Below are 12,455 nucleotides of genomic sequence, written 5' to 3'. Positions count from 1 at the left end.
TGCACAGTTCTTCTTTAACTTACCTCTCCTTTTTTGTCCCTTATCTTATGCAATAAATACTCCTTCAACATTTTCCCTGGGACTCTGCTGTAGCAAATTAACAAATTCTTTAGGAAAATGTTCTGTCTTATAATTTATCATAGACAACAGTTTGGCCATTGTTTCACTGCTATATAACAGAGATTACCATTTTTCCAGGGTGCTGTAGCAGTTTCTTTACCCATTTTCTAGACTCTGCTAACAATTTATTTACCATTTTCCCAATTTTGGCTAACATTTTATTTTTTTTTTGCCACTTTTCCAGTCTCTATCTACCACCTTGTCCTAAAGTGAATGCTACATATTTTAAGTTGCTGTTACAGCAGTGCTCCTGTCCTAGTACCACTTTCTGTATCAGTTAGCCTTCGCTATATAACAGACTGTCCATAGCTTTGGATTAAAACAATAATATCTATATTTCTCACCGTTTTGTGGGTTGGCTGTGTGGTTTTTTTATCATCAAAACTTGCTCAGCTTGGGCTAGAAGGTCTAGGATGACTCTATACATGCCTGGTGGCTCTGTGTCTGTTGGAAGCGAAGCTACACTTCTGTCATTATCAGTAGGCTCGCCCAGGCTCATCCACAAGACACAAAGTCAGAGTGCACAGGGAAGGAGTTTGCACACATACAGGAATAGTGCACATAGAGTGCACACATACAGGAATGGGAGGAGTTTGTGTGCCACCTTTCGCAGTCTACCACACTCCTTCTCTTTTCACTTCAGTTTCTCTCGTCTTCTTTATTCTAGTACTGAGAGGACTTGGCTTTGTTGGCAAGCTTGATTGGTTGCCTTACCACTCACTGGCTTTCTTATGCTACCTGGTAAAGTCTGTGTGAAAATTTACTACAACCATGCATTTGGCATAATAGTTGTTCAATACCTAATTGAACTATGTTTCTTTAGATCTTCTTGTCAAGTTTAACTCTTCCCAGTTTCTGTTTGAGAATTCCATATTTTAAAATGTTCAGTTATTCCTCACTATTTGAGATGTAGTTGACTAAAACTGTCAAACTTTGGGGGGCATGGTTTACCACTCATGAGCTTTTATACTCCTTACTTAATCGTTAGGGAACTGACATTTTCTATGAAACTTACCTTGCCCTTAAGAAAATGAATGTCAAATACAATTATGATTTGTTTGAAGAATTGAATACTACAGTGGTAGGTTATATGAAATTTTTTTAAAAAATTCTGTTTTCTCTGCATCATGATTAGTGGTTCCAAAGGAAGAGGGAGTTTGAGAGAGATCAGATTTGGGGATGGGAATAGAATTATGTTTTGAGGAAAGCATCTACTTAAGGCTTCTGCATTTTAAAATCCATCAAAGAAGTCATTTATTTCTCTCATAAATCTGTAATGATGGCACAGTTGCACATAATGGTTTGTGATTTCCTTTGGTCAGCAAAGAGGAAAATGAAAGAAGTAAACAAGCACATGAACCTAGTAATATCCACCCAATATTTCTTAATAGCCCCTGAGATGGCAAACCTAAATGATCTTGCTTGCTGAAAATCATGGCAATATTTGAGAGGATGAATTTCCAGTCATAAATGGAACACAAATAATGAGATGATTTCTTCTGTCCTGCATAACCTGAAATGTTAGCCACAATTCCCTGCAACTGGGGGGCCTTCTGCAGTCACACAAAACTGTAACAGAATACTCAGTGTTTTCCTATCCTTAGTCTATTTCCTATTCTAGCTGCATAAAAAACTTATTAACATGTTTATAAACTAAAAGCTGAAGACAGAACCTTGACTTTGTTTACTAAACTCTCAAATTCATATCTTGTCATTTCAAGATAATTTTTCTGTCCCCCTCCCTCAAAACTGAGGAGTTTGTGTTATAATAAATATGTATACCTTACTTAAAAGTGTCTGTTTTAAACCAAGATGCACTTTTAGATACATGTTATTAAGAACAGTATGTAAAAATATCAACTTACCTACCTGAAAGAATCATTTTGTGAAGTGTGTGATAAACACACTATCATCTGAAGGGCAAACTCTCTTTACGTGAGCAGTTTATCACCAGGAAGAGTTTTTTGGACTTCATATCAGGTCTGTCAATACTATCACCATTACTTGAACGTCTGATGCCTCTGCTCTGGAATATTTAAATTGCCTCCTAACTGGCCTTTCTTGCTGTACTGCCACCAAATCATTTTATTCGTTGCTATCAGAGTAATTTTCCTTAAGCTGTCATTCCCTAGTTCAGAAACATTAACTATTTCCTCATAGCCTACGGAATAAAGCCCAAATTCCCTACTTGATACTCAAGGCTCTCTATTAGCAGGTATCGCCTCTATGTCCACTTTCGTCTTGACACAGTAATCTCAGAAAAGAGGTTAACTTTTCTTAAGAAAAAACACTTTATAGGGCTTCCCTGGTGGCGCAGTGGTTGAGAGTCCGCCTGCCGATGCGGGGGACACGGGTTCGTGCCCCGGTCCAGGAAGATCCCACATGCCGCGGAGCGGCTGGGCCCGTGAGCCATGGCCGCTGAGCCTGCGCGTCCGGAGCCTGTGTTCCACAATAGGAGAGGCCACAGCAGTGAGAGGCCTGCATACGGCAAAAAAAAAAAAAAAAAAAACCAAACAAAAAAAACACTTTATATAACGTAAGGAAAAATTATCTCTTAAGTAGACAGAGTCTGAGGATTCTGTATCATTTTAATCTGGAAAGCCTAGCACTGCTCCAGGTCTCATTTATTAGGAGACTTTTATGTGCCAGACATTCACACATAACATTGTCTTGTGATACTCAAAACAATTGTGTTGGGTATAACCACAGACAGTTTTCAGATAAGGAAGTCGAGCTCAGGAAAAAATATATACCCAAAGCTTCATGATGGCTCAGAGTGGAGCCAGAATTTGAATAGCATTCTCCTGGATCTGTAATCTGTGTTCTTCCCCCTTTACCACAGCTCTAGCAGAAGTTCATCATAATGCTGTTTTGATGCATCACAGAACCTTCCTATGGTTCTCTTAGGTGATCGCTACACGAGGATGACTTTGGGAGGTGACAGCACAATAAATGAACTTTTTAGAATTACAGTGTTTCAGGGACTTACTTTCATACACGCTAGGCTCTGAACTGTTCTTTCTCATTGGATCAGAACTGCATATTGCATGATGGCAAACAGGTATTTTCTTATTGACACTATTTTTTATTCTGGGTATTCGTCACCTGACGCGATGATGAAGATTAACTTGCAGTAATACTGAACATAAAGCACTTTATAAGGTCAGAGTTCACATTCTTTAATGCATTCAGTGGTGTTGCCAATGATACCAAAAGCAGATCAGGCCATGTATTCAGAAGATATTTCCTGGTATTACAGCTTAGCTTAAGTTAAGGGTTTCTAAGACATTTCAGAGATTTTACTGTGTTTTGGGTATACAGAAATAATTGAAATAGCCCTTAAAGACTTTTGTGAATTGCAAGGGACCTTTTTTCCTGCTACCTCCCAAATGGTCATATATTAGGAATAAATATTTTGTGACGAGCTCTGCAAAAATAGAGAATGCTTGATCACAGAAATATTGAATACTAATAAGAAACACATAGGCACTTCAGGTGCATTGCAAAAATATTTAGCTTGTTGAAGCCAAACTTAAGGTATATTTAATTTCCAGACTCCTACACTATAGTTGGGTTTGAATTCTATATTCCCAAGCCAAAACTGTTTTTAATAGGAAACTCTTTTAAATCCATATATTCCCCCAAATGTTTCTCCTGTATATTTTTGGATATCTCTCTCTCAGGAAGTGAAAATGGTCTGAATTTTATCCTACTTGGAAGCCAACAATTTAGTCTGCCAGTTTCATTGGTGCTGGCAGAAGACATGATATTCCTGGATCAGAAACCAAGGACAGTTTATATGACTCATAGCACTAGCAGTAGCCAGAGTATGAGCATTTGTGTCGATTCTTTGAGCCTCGACTCTTGCTGGGCAATGTGAAGAGGATCAGGTGATATTCACACATGCAATGAGGAGTATCATAGGTGAGGAACCCTGAGTTTAGGGAACCCAAATTGTTTATAATGGGTAGTAGGCATGCCTGCCTTTTCCTCCAGGAGACATTATTTCTAACTTCCAGGGCTGAAAGCAAATCTGCCCTTTGCTCCAGAGCAATACATTATCTATATCTCCCATGGCTGTTCACTACACATACATCCTGGAAAAGATAGTTGGGAACAAAGGCAGTCAGTGCTTCTACTTAAAAGATGTGTAAAAACGTGAGCGGCCCATGGAGTATTGTCTTCCAAAACTTAATTTCTGGAGTCCCAAGAAACTTCAGGGCATGCTACCAGCTTGACACATTGGGTAGAATTAGAAGTTATGCCCTGTGATTTGAGGGATCCTGTCTCTCAAATTAACTATGTATCATTGATTGTTTAACTTCACTCCTTTGACTCAAGCTTTAGGTCTACAAATGAGCCCTTTATCTAATTACAAATACCTGGAAATAGTTCCATTTTATCCCTCCATACTTTAGTAAATAGAAACTGGGTATTATAGGGGATGAATATTCCTGGGCTTAGAATTAGAGAGATGTGATCTTGAGGCCTGATTTTACCACTGACTGCACTGACCCTCAGTTTCTCTATCCAAAAACTAGAAAACAGTGGAGAAATGCTATAAAAATTCTGAGAGAAAATGCATACCAAACTAAAGTTTTATACCTATCTAAACATGAGGGTAAATGTGTTAACAGATATGTGAGGTCTCAACAGCATAAGTGTCCCTGCACCTTTTTTAAAAAAAAAAACATGGAAGGATATACTCCATGAAAGCGAATAAGTAAAATAAGAAAGAGGAAGGCATGAAATAAAAAAGATGAGTCTAACACAGGAGGGAGGCAAAGGGAATTCTCAGGATGATGGCAGAGGGGAGCGCCACAGTGGTAGGTATCCAGCAGCCTCAAAAACAATTAGTCCAGATTATAGTGGAAGGACAGAGGAGTCCTTAGGGAGGTCTCCAAGAAACAAATTAAACTGACAGATTGCCTGAAGTGTTTGACTACACTGAGAGGAGTTTTCAGTTCTAATGGAGAGTTTGAGAATGAATTGACGATAGGTATACAGAAAATCAAGAAACCCATAAAACAGAGGAAGTATAAACTTTTAGGAAATAAAATGCTGTTCAAGAACTCTAATTATATTACGTGACTGAGCTTGTTAACAATATTAATAGATTCATAATTATGGAAACTTCAATTATAGATTTAACCTAAAAGTATGCTGTAGTTATGTTGGGAAGATAGCGGAGGGGAAATATGTGTATGCTTTTTGGGGGGGTGTGGAGGATGTGTTGACAGGTAATTTCTTTTCCAGAAGGAAGCAAATAATGTTTAAAATGTAAAAATCAAGAAATAACTGTATTAGCACATTATTTATAAAGTTGATGTAAACACCAAAAGAAATGGCTAAAAGAACTGAAAGTGGTTACCACAAGGAAACAGAAGTAGGGACTGGGAAAGGGTGGGCTAGAGGACTTTTTGTCATGTTTTACTTTTAAAAGGATGTGCATGAATTACTTTGATCAAAATTAAATTTAACTTTAAAATGTAATGCATTTATTGGCCCATCGCCAGTTAAATGTTTAGCAGAGATTAGTTAAATTAGAAATGGGATGGACCTAGTGTAACAAAGGCACACACCAGAAAGCAGAAGGTGATGCTATTAGGAGAGGTGAGATTTATATTTCTAGCTCTTGTACATTTTTTTTTTTCCAGGGCCAGTCTTGGCCACATCTTTGATCTCACATCATAAACTATGTTAGTTGAATATTTAGTACATTTAGAAGCTGTACTAACTTGTATGGGACACTAAGGCCTGTATAACACATTACTACTCTAGCACACTAAATGCTATTGTCTCAGCCTGGGTAAGTTATTGCATCTTCGGTGAGTGTCTCATTCAGTATCCAGGGGTACTTTGACCCACTGGAGGAATATTGCTGCATTGCTTATTGAATACATGTATGGGTGGGAGATATTTCTGTAGGTCTGTAGAATTTAAATTCACAGTCTCCTGAGTAAAGATGATGTCCAGTTCAACATTCTGAATTGTACCTAGCAATTGTTATTGCTCAATAAATATTATAGTAGTAATGCTTGGAGGGCTGGGATGCTTGCATCTTGGACAAAACCGTTGCCAGTTGTGTGGAAATGAGCTCAAACTGTGGTCACATTTCTAGCTGACTCTCAAGTGTTGCGCCTGTGTTAGGCTGCTCATCATGTGGTGCTTCTACTGCTTTACTTCTCAGGGCAGTTCAGCTAATGTGGATCTCAGAGCTCTGAGATGGCTGCAGCTTCTGCTTTACGGATTGTATGCAGTTTTTGTAATCTGTACTAATAAGCTGGGGAGGTGGATGGTAGGAGAGAAAGGAGTAGTGTAAGAAAAAAGAGTTGTCAGACTTCTGCATCCCCTTTTCTGTTAATTCATTAAAGAATTCGAGCAGCTGTTATGCACAAAACACAGTGCTAGACTGGGGATGCAGAACTACAAAGACACAACCCCACACCTCAAGGAGTGTACAGTTTCGGTGGAGAGACAGAGTTATGAATGCTAATTATAGTATCAGGCAGAATGCTCAAGAAGAGCATGTCTGTGGGGTTACAGGATCTGGATTTCAATTCCCCACTTACTAACTGCCTGGCTTTAAACAAGTTAATCTTGTAGAGGCCTCTATAAGATGGAATAATAATGGTGATGATTAAATGAGTTAATGCTTGCTTAGCAAAGTGTCTGGCACATAGTAAGGCCTTTAATAATAATATAATAATAACAATAATAATTTTATTATAAACAAGCAAAATGTCATGGGAGCAAGATGGAAGGAGTTTCTACTCCTACTGAAGGAATTGCTATTGGGATAGTTTACTAAGGAAGTGGCAACTGAGCTGACAACTAGAGGACGAACAGGAAGAAAGAACAGATGGAAGGGGATAGTATTTCAGCATTTCAGAATCAGGGAACAGTATGAACAATGACACAGAGATATGAACGTTTTTAACTTATTTAGGAATCAGGTTTGCTTGGGGGATTTGTAGTGAGGGGTAATGTTAGAAAGTGAAATGAATCCAAATGGGCTGTACCTGGAATGCCATAAAAAAGGCATTCAAATTTTATGTGGCTGGTAGAGATAAAAGTTAAGAAGCTATTAGTTGTTACCCAGTTGAGAGGAGATGAGGAGGGCACTTGTGTGCTTTTCTGTGGACATTGGGAATGTGGGAAAAACTGGATACCACCAAGTGCCTGGGAGGATTGTCTTGCCATTAGCTAAGGTGGAACCCTAGAGGAACATCTGGTTTACAAGGAAAATAATGACTTCTGTTTTAGAAATTGATGATTGTTTTAGTTCTCAAGCTCATTAAAAAATTATTTTCTCAAGAAAAGATTTCTTAAATCAATGATTATATGAAAGCTAAAGTTTTGTGTAGCCTCAGAGGCAATAACATATGAATAATTTGACTTTCAAGTAGCCTATGTGCCATGCCAGGAAGTCATATAATATGTAATGAATTATGTTATATACTTTCAACACAAGAATCCATTAGCAATATTAACATGTTAGACACTCTCTACAACCCCTTCAGCATCCCCTCATACCTTAGCAGGAAGTGTAGCATCTAAGATATGATTGCTGATAATTTAGCAGGAAGAATATCTCTTCACACTTGTGTTTATTTAGCTTTCCATTTGCTAGAGTTACCTCCTATGCATATTTTAAGAACTTGTTATTGGCTTATGTATAAGGCATGCATCAAGAACTGCTATTAAACATTCACATAATGCTAAATTTGGTTGAAAGTCAGCAAATTGAATATGGAACAAGATCTCCCTTTTGGATGGCTGCACTTTTATTCTCACTCATAGATTCACCCTGGGATGTACCCTTGAATTCAGTGGGTATTGTACATGCCTCAGGCTGGAAGAAAGGGAAATACCAATTCACTTACAATTCTTTTTGATATTTATTTTTACAGAGACCCAGTTAGGTGATTTCTGTTAATACCATCAACTGTGACCTAGAACGCTAAAAGAAGATGAGCTGACCAGGAATTTGGATGAAGGGATTTAATGGAGCTGAGTGGTACAACATTCCTTTTGAGAAGCATTTGCCTGCACCTTGAATCAATCCTCCAAGATTAAATGAGTTTAAGTAACAATCAGATATTTTCCCACCAGCTTGCAATACAGCTTACTTCCCCTGCTCCATCCCGGTATTTCTAAGGTCAGTAAGACAACGTCAGAGGCCTATATCTGGTAATTGTCAATTATGTTTTGTTTCCCTGCTGGGCCCTTTCAACACTAGAGTTACTGCAGGATTGGTCATTCATTCATTGATTCAACATTTTTTGTCCTCTTCCTGTGTGTGAGGCACTGTGCTAGGTGCTATAAACCAGGTGCTGTGGATACAGAGTTTAAAAAGATCTCTGCTCTCATGGAACTTAAATTGTATTGGGGGAAGGCAAATCATAAGATCAAATAAATACTTTTAAATACTATGAAAAAAAATAAAACAAAGAGCTAGTGATTGGATAAGAGGCTGCTTTAGATAGGGAAGTTCAGGAATGGCATTATCTGAGGAGGCAACATTTGAGCAGAGACCTGAAGAAGGAGCCAGTCATATGAGCATCTGGGGAAATATAAAAACTTAATTTGGTGACAAGAGCAGTAGTATGTACTTGGTTAAGAGGCAGCACTGATGTAAGGAACTAGTTACTAGATAAGGATGGATGGAGAGCTTGCAGTTAATGTGGGTTTAAAGCATAAACTACATTCAAACAACTGTTTCCATTCCCTTAGGGAAAATAGGGAGTAGTGAAGCAAAAAACAACACCCCTTCTCCTATTCTTGGTCACAGAATTTCTAGGTAGACATATAGTTTAGAGCCACCATATCAGCTCTGCATGGCTTATATTTGGACTGTAATATGAGAGAGAAATAAACTGCAATCTTTTTAAATTTGCCAGTATGTTGGATTGTGTTATGCATGTGATCTGTATGCTGACTAATATACAGTAGGTTAAAATAATGCATGGGGTAGTGATAAGATTGAAAGAAATTTTGAGAAAAGGAAAAAAACCCCACTTGTCAACCAACTTTTTAAATACAACGATCTTAAAACTTGTATATTATCTTCCGAGACTCATCCACATGCACATTTTAACATAATTGTAATGAATTTACATACCATTTGACATTCTGCTTTTTCAGATTTAATCCTATATGTTACATATTCTTCTCTGTTTTAACGTAGTTGTCATAGTTATTTTTAGCAGCTTTATGCCATTATAAAGTGTTGCTGTACTATAATTTACAAATCCATTCAAGGGATACATTTTTAAAAATTAGGTTTATTAGTAATCTAGTTGTTGATCTTTTGATGAATCTGGTTTGGTCTTTGAGAGTCTCTTAAATGCTTAGCTTGAGCCTGAAATGTATACCTGGTAGGAGATAAGTAGAATAAACAATAAATGTTAGCTGGCATTATTATTATTGTTATTAGGATTGGACTCCATTGTCTATCCCTAGAGATGGGAAAGTCAAGAACAAGATCTGGTTTGCAATGGTAGGTGGGGTGAGTTGGAGGACGATGATGCAAACAAACTTTAATGAGCTGTAACCAATCAATACTCGTTTGCCATTTGTAAGACATCTAGTTGTTAGTTGTAAAATTTATACGTTGTGCTCATTCTTCAGATGTTCTGGGCTGCAGTGCCAACCCAGTGCCAAGCCTCCCTCTGTTACTTTAACCATGTCTCCTCTCCCTTTACTCGAATTGCTTCACCCCGTCTTGGACATTCAGTGTTTCCTCTGTGTGGTTTCAGGACATATGTGAGCTTGCTTAGAGTTTTGGGTGTCCTAATAGAAATGGAACACTAAGAAGAGCATTTCACAAAAAAGCTTTTAAATTTCTCATTTAGTATTGTTTTCGTTAACAGTCTAATATGGCATTGAGTGGAGATGATAGGGTTTCTCATGTTGGTGAGTTCTTGATGGTAGAATAATCAATTAATTTGGAAGTATTTCTGGTAAAAATATATTTTAGAATTTTAAAATTAAATTTATTTTTGTTAGAGTGATATTTTAATTAACATTGTATATAGGTAATATAATCACATTATTTCAAAGACCAAAGAGCATAAAAACGCATATACATTCTCATCTGTCCAGTCCCTCTACTCCCCTTGTAATGAATCATTGTTCATACTTTTCTTCCCTACAGAGTTTCCTGATGTATATATAAGCAAATATAAATATATTTTCCCTCTTTTTTTCACACTCTTCTGTATCATAAGAGGCATCTTTTGAAGAAATAGATTTTCAGTGTATTGTCAACACATAAAGTTTAATAGATAAAAGTAGTTTCTGGTAATATTATAGGTGTGATAATATTTCAAGGGCATATTCAGAGCCTAGAATTTGGAATTATTTTCTTCTTTGAAAGTTCATTGAAATAACACTATAAGGAAATTTCACATGATGTACTTTATGCTGCTAAAACAAAAGAACACAAATGGTCAGGATACAGCTGGAAAATGTGTCAGATTTCAAAGTCCAGGTTTTCACAGCTGTGCAGTACTTACAGCCCAAGTGTGTACATCACTAAGGCACGAATATTGTTGCTGGCTACCCTATAAAAGATGTCACATTTCAGGTTGGCACTTTGTCATTTCTGAAGTCTGATATCAACAGTTAAGATCTAAAATCATTTATTTTAAGAGCATAAAGGGCTGATAATATAATATGATACTCTTGCCTGTAACAGAAACCCCAACTCAAAGTGGCTTAAATGATATGTAAAATTTCTTGGTTCATATAACCCGAAGTCCAGTGGTAGATTAGCCTTCTGGATTGATTGATATAATAATTCAATTCACCAAGGATCCATGTTCTTTCTGTCTTTGCTCTCTGCTACCAGCGATGTCTACATTAACTTCAGGTTGATTTTTCTCATATCTGTACTCCCCATAGGAACTGGGATTATTCACTTTTCTGAGATGGAGTGGTGTGGAGCGGGGAGAGGCCAGCAAGGAATACTGAACATCAAGGAACTCTGGGGAACTGCCCCTTAGTTGAGACTTGGGAATGAACCACCATGTGTGCACCTGATGAACTTTACAATGACCGGACAGAGAGCAATGTGAGCAAGTGGGTTTTTTTCGAGACTGCAGTATATCTTGTTTAAGATCAGGAGTGCAAGGTTAACTTTAGCTGTACATTGGAATCACTGGGGAGATTAAAATTGAAAATACTGTTGCCCGAGTCCAGTTCCCAGAGATTCTGATTCATTTGTCCAGGGCTGGAGTCCAGATATTAGAATTTCAAAAATGTTCTTCAGGGGATTCTGATGTGTAGCCAGGACTGAGAACCATCTTCTAGGAATGAAAGAAGTCCAGGACTCTTAGGAAGAATAAACCAGAGAAGTCAAACACAAGAGTAAGTTTTATTTTAATTCCTAATGAGATAATCATCATCATTGTCATCATAATAAACATCTCACATTTATTAAGCACTTAACATAAAGCTAAAAATAGTCATTATTTTAATGAAAATAAAGGCAGAATCAGACAACGTACATTTTTACAGTGATAACAAAAATAAGGAACGAGAAATACCTGTACCATATTGCCCTCCTTTCTTTACTAATTAACAGCATGTTTGCTAATCTTTGTACATTCTAGTTGCCCCAACTCTTGAATCCACTCATTTCCCTCTATTCCACTCTTCTTACCTTGAATCAGCACAGTACAATCTTTCACCTGTGTCATTGTGGAGTCTCCTAGCTGGGTTTGGTATTTCTTCCCTACACTCTCTTTCACAAAGCTTCCAAATGAACTGTCTTTTAGTAAAGCTATTATCATATCAGTAATATTATCCCTTTACTAAAAAATCTCAAATTCCTTTGCCTGGTCTTCTAATGCCTGTACAGTATATGGTCCAAATCTACTTTTTTTTGTCTTATCTCACACTTTCCTCTTTTATTCACTCCATGCTTTAGTCAAATTGAATTAGTCATGATATCATAAACACACTTTGCATATTTACCCATTAACACTCTGCTTAAGCTTACCTTTTACATATACGAGTATCCCCTACATTTTGAAAATTCACTTTATGGCACTTTGTTTTTATGAAAGACTTACATTAGTACCTGTTTTAGCTCACTGAAAGAAATCCAAAGAGGATTTTTTGCTTTTTACCAAAAAATAAGCAAAAGGCAAAAATAGTGTTAAAGCATGTGTTTCGTAGTCAGCTGTTATAGAGGCAGTGCATACCCCAGGCAGTGAGTGTTCCCCAGGAACTACACTCAGCCTCTCAGCATCAGGCCACCATAGCTTTCCACTGTGTCTGTGAATATCTGTGCTTTATCTCAATTTATTTTGTGCCTCCATTAGCAA

General features: G+C 37.4%; 1 protein-coding gene across 1 annotated transcript in view; it reads left to right on the top strand.

Moving 5' to 3' along the window:
• The first annotated feature begins 11,080 nt into the window (after positions 1-11,080).
• Positions 11,081-12,455, top strand: part of SKAP2 (src kinase associated phosphoprotein 2) — a 170,861-nt gene continuing 169,486 nt past the window's right edge. Inside the window, exon 1 of the mRNA XM_029233505.1 lies at positions 11,081-11,197. The gene's annotated coding sequence lies outside the window, so the exon portion shown is untranslated. The remainder of the gene's footprint in view (positions 11,198-12,455) is intronic.

This window comes from Monodon monoceros, unplaced genomic scaffold (assembly GCF_005190385.1).
Source record: "Monodon monoceros isolate NGI ecotype Baffin Bay Population unplaced genomic scaffold, NGI_Narwhal_1 Super_Scaffold_2, whole genome shotgun sequence".
NCBI lineage: Eukaryota > Metazoa > Chordata > Mammalia > Artiodactyla > Monodontidae > Monodon > Monodon monoceros.
Note: the sequence above shows the minus strand (reverse complement) of the source record. Positions and strands in the feature narration are given on the sequence as shown.